At 38.9% G+C, this 6,000-nt stretch overlaps 6 non-coding genes across 6 annotated transcripts; all 6 read left to right on the forward strand.

The window, feature by feature from the left end:
* Window positions 1–945: 945 nt before the first annotated feature.
* Window positions 946–1,017, forward strand: trnac-gca. Its single transcript has one exon. It is a non-coding gene; the product is annotated as a tRNA-Cys (tRNA).
* Window positions 1,018–1,529: 512 nt separating this feature from the next.
* Window positions 1,530–1,601, forward strand: trnac-gca. Its single transcript has one exon. It is a non-coding gene; the product is annotated as a tRNA-Cys (tRNA).
* Window positions 1,602–2,685: 1,084 nt separating this feature from the next.
* On the forward strand, window positions 2,686–2,757 carry trnac-gca. Its single transcript has one exon. It is a non-coding gene; the product is annotated as a tRNA-Cys (tRNA).
* Window positions 2,758–3,844: 1,087 nt separating this feature from the next.
* Window positions 3,845–3,916, forward strand: trnac-gca. The gene has a single exon. It is a non-coding gene; the product is annotated as a tRNA-Cys (tRNA).
* A 513-nt stretch (window positions 3,917–4,429) lies between these two features.
* On the forward strand, window positions 4,430–4,501 carry trnac-gca. The gene has a single exon. It is a non-coding gene; the product is annotated as a tRNA-Cys (tRNA).
* Window positions 4,502–5,387: 886 nt separating this feature from the next.
* On the forward strand, window positions 5,388–5,458 carry trnac-gca. Its single transcript has one exon. It is a non-coding gene; the product is annotated as a tRNA-Cys (tRNA).
* Window positions 5,459–6,000: the final 542 nt, after the last annotated feature.

Raw genomic sequence — 6,000 nt, forward strand, 5'->3', positions numbered from 1 at the left:
ACAGTAAAGCATCTAACTGCATATCAAGAGGTCTCCTGTTCAAATCCTGCTGCCCCCTTCAAATCAAATACTTTATAAGTGTGTTTTGAGAGAGGGAGTGTTCATTATTAGGAGATGTACCTCGTTATTAAAATTGTCTCTTGCTATACATTTTTTCACCCAATTAGATTATTTCCTAACAAATGGGGTACAACTCAACAGTAAAGCATCTAACTGCATATCAAGAGGTCTCCTGTTCAAATCCTGCTGCCCCCTTCAAATCAAATACTTTATAAGTGTGTTTTGAGAGAGGGAGTGTTCATTATTAGGCGACATACATCTTAACCTAAAAAGTCTCTTATTAGATTTTTCTTCTCTCCCTTAGATAGTTCCCAACTGAGGGGGTATTGCTCATTGGTAGGGCATTTGACTGCAGATCAAGAGGCTTAGTTCAAATCCTGCTGCCCTCTTGAAATAAAGTACTCTACAAGTGTGTTTTGAGGGAGTTTTCTGTATTATGTGCTGTAACTATTCATCTAAAATGGCCCTTATGAGACGGTATTTCTCCTTATTAGCAGAGGGGGTATCGCTCAGTGGTAGAGATTTTGACTGCAGATATAGAGGTTCCATGTTCAAATCCTGCTGCCCCCTTCAAATCAAATACTTTATAAGTGTGTTTTGAGAGAGGGAGTGTTCATTATTAGGCGACATACATCTTAACCTAAAAAGTCTCTTGTTAGATTTTTCTTCTCTCCCTTAGATAGTTCCCAACTGAGGGGGTGTTGCTCAGTGGAAGGTCTTTTGTCTGCAGATCAAGAGGTCTTAGTTCAAATCCTGCTGCCCACTTGAAATCAAGTACTCTATAAGTGTGTTTTGAGGGAGGTTTCTGTATTATGTGCTGTAACTATTCATCTAAAATGTCCCTTATGAGACGGTATTTCTCCTTTTTAGAATATAACGAACAGAGGAGGTATAGCTCAGTGGTAGAGCATTTGACTGCAGATCAAGAGGTCCAAGGTTCAAATCCTGGTGCCCCCTTAAGATCAGGTACTTTTTAAGTGTGTTCTGAGAGAGGGAGTGTTCATTATTAGGAGATGTACCTCGTTATTAAAATTGTCTCTTGCTATACATTTTTTCACCCAATTAGATTATTTCCTAACAAATGGGGTACAACTCAACAGTAAAGCATCTAACTGCATATCAAGAGGTCTCCTGTTCAAATCCTGCTGCCCCCTTCAAATCAAATACTTTATAAGTGTGTTTTGAGAGAGGGAGTGTTCATTATTAGGCGACATACATCTTAACCTAAAAAGTATCTTATTAGATTTTTCTTCTCTCCCTTAGATAGTTCCCAACTGAGGGGGTATTGCTCAGTGGAAGGTCATTTGTCTGCAGATCAAGAGGTCTTAGTTCAAATCCTGCTGCCCACTTGAAATCAAGTACTCTATAAGTGTGTTTTCAGGGAGTTTTCTGTATTATGTGCTGTAACTATTCATCTAAAATGTCCCTTATGAGACGGTATTTCTCCCTATTAGAATATATCGAACAGAGGGGGTATAGCTCAGTGGTAGAGCATTTGACTGCAGATCAAGAGGTCCCAGGTTCAAATCCTGGTGCCCCCTTAAGATCAGGTACTTTTTAAGTGTGTTCTGAGAGAGGGAGTGTTCATTATTAGGAGATGTACCTCGTTATTAAAATTGTCTCTTGCTGTACATTTTTTCACCCAATTAGATTATTTCCTAACAAATGGGGTACAACTCAACAGTAAAGCATCTAACTGCATATCAAGAGGTCCCATGTTCAAATCCTGCTGCCCCCTTCAAATCAAATACTTTATAAGTGTGTTTTGAGAGAGGGAGTGTTCATTATTAGGAGATGTACCTCGTTATTAAAATTGTCTCTTGTTATACATTTTTTCACCCAATTAGATTATTTCCTAACAAATGGGGTACAACTCAACAGTAAAGCATCTAACTGCATATCAAGAGGTCTCCTGTTCAAATCCTGCTGCCCCCTTCAAATCAAATACTGTATAAGTGTGTTTTGAGAGAGGGAGTGTTCATTATTAGGCGACATACATCTTAACCTAAAAAGTCTCTTATTAGATTTTTCTTCTCTCCCTTAGATAGTTCCCAACTGAGGGGGTATTGCTCATTGGTAGGGCATTTGACTGCAGATCAAGAGGTTAGTTTAAATCCTGCTGCCCTCTTGAAATAAAGTACTCTACAAGTGTGTTTTGAGGGAGTTTTCTGTATTATGTGCTGTAACTATTCATCTAAAATGGCCCTTATGAGACGGTATTTCTCCTTATTAGACAGAGGGGGTATCGCTCAGTGGTAGAGATTTTGACTGCAGATATAGAGGTTCCATGTTCAAATCCTGCTGCCCCCTTCAAATCAAATACTTTATAAGTGTGTTTTGAGAGAGGGAGTGTTCATTATTAGGCGACATACATCTTAACCTAAAAAGTCTCTTGTTAGATTTTTCTTCTCTCCCTTAGATAGTTCCCAACTGAGGGGGTGTTGCTCAGTGGAAGGTCTTTTGTCTGCAGATCAAGAGGTCTTAGTTCAAATCCTGCTGCCCACTTGAAATCAAGTACTCTATAAGTGTGTTTTGAGGGAGGTTTCTGTATTATGTGCTGTAACTATTCATCTAAAATGTCCCTTATGAGACGGTATTTCTCCTTTTTAGAATATAACGAACAGAGGAGGTATAGCTCAGTGGTAGAGCATTTGACTGCAGATCAAGAGGTCCAAGGTTCAAATCCTGGTGCCCCCTTAAGATCAGGTACTTTTTAAGTGTGTTCTGAGAGAGGGAGTGTTCATTATTAGGAGATGTACCTCGTTATTAAAATTGTCTCTTGCTATATATTTTTTCACCCAATTAGATTATTTCCTAACAAATGGGGTACAACTCAACAGTAAAGCATCTAACTGCATATCAAGAGGTCTCCTGTTCAAATCCTGCTGCCCCCTTCAAATCAAATACTTTATAAGTGTGTTTTGAGAGAGGGAGTGTTCATTATTAGGAGATGTACCTCGTTATTAAAATTGTCTCTTGCTATACATTTTTTCACCCAATTAGATTATTTCCTAACAAATGGGGTACAACTCAACAGTAAAGCATCTAACTGCATATCAAGAGGTCTCCTGTTCAAATCCTGCTGCCCCCTTCAAATCAAATACTTTATAAGTGTGTTTTGAGAGAGGGAGTGTTCATTATTAGGCGACATACATCTTAACCTAAAAAGTCTCTTATTAGATTTTTCTTCTCTCCCTTAGATAGTTCCCAACTGAGGGGGTATTGCTCATTGGTAGGGCATTTGACTGCAGATCAAGAGGTTAGTTTAAATCCTGCTGCCCTCTTGAAATAAAGTACTCTACAAGTGTGTTTTGAGGGAGTTTTCTGTATTATGTGCTGTAACTATTCATCTAAAATGGCCCTTATGAGACGGTATTTCTCCTTATTAGATAACAGAGGGGGTATCGCTCAGTGGTAGAGATTTTGACTGCAGATATAGAGGTTCCATGTTCAAATCCTGCTGCCCCCTTCAAATCAAATACTTTATAAGTGTGTTTTGAGAGAGGGAGTGTTCATTATTAGGCGACATACATCTTAACCTAAAAAGTCTCTTGTTAGATTTTTCTTCTCTCCCTTAGATAGTTCCCAACTGAGGGGGTGTTGCTCAGTGGAAGGTCTTTTGTCTGCAGATCAAGAGGTCTTAGTTCAAATCCTGCTGCCCACTTGAAATCAAGTACTCTATAAGTGTGTTTTGAGGGAGGTTTCTGTATTATGTGCTGTAACTATTCATCTAAAATGTCCCTTATGAGACGGTATTTCTCCTTTTTAGAATATAACGAACAGAGGGGGTATAGCTCAGTGGTAGAGCATTTGACTGCAGATCAAGAGGTCCAAGGTTCAAATCCTGGTGCCCCCCTTAAGATCAGGTACTTTTTAAGTGTGTTCTGAGAGAGGGAGTGTTCATTATTAGGAGATGTACCTCGTTATTAAAATTGTCTCTTGCTATACATTTTTTCACCCAATTAGATTATTTCCTAACAAATGGGGTACAACTCAACAGTAAAGCATCTAACTGCATATCAAGAGGTCTCCTGTTCAAATCCTGCTGCCCCCTTCAAATCAAATACTTTATAAGTGTGTTTTGAGAGAGGGAGTGTTCATTATTAGGCGACATACATCTTAACCTAAAAAGTCTCTTATTAGATTTTTCTTCTCTCCCTTAGATAGTTCCCAACTGAGGGGGTATTGCTCAGTGGAAGGTCATTTGTCTGCAGATCAAGAGGTCTTAGTTCAAATCCTGCTGCCCACTTGAAATCAAGTACTCTATAAGTGTGTTTTGAGGGAGTTTTCTGTATTATGTGCTGTAACTATTCATCTAAAATGTCCCTTATGAGACTGTATTTCTCCTTATTAGAATATAACGAACAGAGGGGGTATAGCTCAGTGGTAGAGCATTTGACTGCAGATCAAGAGGTCCCAGGTTCAAATCCTGGTGCCCCCTTAAGATCAGGTACTTTTTAAGTGTGTTCTGAGAGAGGGAGTGTTCATTATTAGGAGATGTACCTCGTTATTAAAATTGTCTCTTGCTATACATTTTTTCACCCAATTAGATTGTTTCCTAACAAATGGGGTACAACTCAACAGTAAAGCATCTAACTGCATATCAAGAGGTCCCATGTTCAAATCCTGCTGCCCCCTTCAAATCAAATACTTTATAAGTGTGTTTTGAGAGAGGGAGTGTTCATTATTAGGCGACATACATCTTAACCTAAAAAGTCTCTTATTAGATTTTTCTTCTCTCCCTTAGATAGTTCCCAACTGAGGGGGTATTGCTCATTGGTAGGGCATTTGACTGCAGATCAAGAGGTTAGTTTAAATCCTGCTGCCCTCTTGAAATAAAGTACTCTACAAGTGTGTTTTGAGGGAGTTTTCTGTATTATGTGCTGTAACTATTCATCTAAAATGGCCCTTATGAGACGGTATTTCTCCTTATTAGCAGAGGGGGTATCGCTCAGTGGTAGAGATTTTGACTGCAGATATAGAGGTTCCATGTTCAAATCCTGCTGCCCCCTTCAAATCAAATACTTTATAAGTGTGTTTTGAGAGAGGGAGTGTTCATTATTAGGCGACATACATCTTAACCTAAAAAGTCTCTTGTTAGATTTTTCTTCTCTCCCTTAGATAGTTCCCAACTGAGGGGGTGTTGCTCAGTGGAAGGTCTTTTGTCTGCAGATCAAGAGGTCTTAGTTCAAATCCTGCTGCCCACTTGAAATCAAGTACTCTATAAGTGTGTTTTGAGGGAGGTTTCTGTATTATGTGCTGTAACTATTCATCTAAAATGTCCCTTATGAGACGGTATTTCTCCTTTTTAGAATATAACGAACAGAGGGGGTATAGCTCAGTGGTAGAGCATTTGACTGCAGATCAAGAGGTCCAGGTTCAAATCCTGGTGCCCCCTTAAGATCAGGTACTTTTTAAGTGTGTTCTGAGAGAGGGAGTGTTCATTATTAGGAGATGTACCTCGTTATTAAAATTGTCTCTTGCTATATGTTTTTTCACCCAATTAGATTATTTCCTAACAAATGGGGTACAACTCAACAGTAAAGCATCTAACTGCATATCAAGAGGTCTCCTGTTCAAATCCTGCTGCCCCCTTCAAATCAAATACTTTATAAGTGTGTTTTGAGAGAGGGAGTGTTCATTATTAGGAGATGTACCTCGTTATTAAAATTGTCTCTTGCTATACATTTTTTCACCCAATTAGATTATTTCCTAACAAATGGGGTACAACTCAACAGTAAAGCATCTAACTGCATATCAAGAGGTCTCCTGTTCAAATCCTGCTGCCCCCTTCAAATCAAATACTTTATAAGTGTGTTTTGAGAGAGGGAGTGTTCATTATTAGGCGACATACATCTTAACCTAAAAAGTCTCTTATTAGATTTTTCTTCTCTCCCTTAGATAGTTCCCAACTGAGGGGGTATTGCTCAGTGGAAGGTC

This window comes from Coregonus clupeaformis, chromosome 2 (genome assembly GCF_020615455.1).
Source record: "Coregonus clupeaformis isolate EN_2021a chromosome 2, ASM2061545v1, whole genome shotgun sequence".
Taxonomy (NCBI): Eukaryota; Metazoa; Chordata; class Actinopteri; order Salmoniformes; family Salmonidae; genus Coregonus; species Coregonus clupeaformis.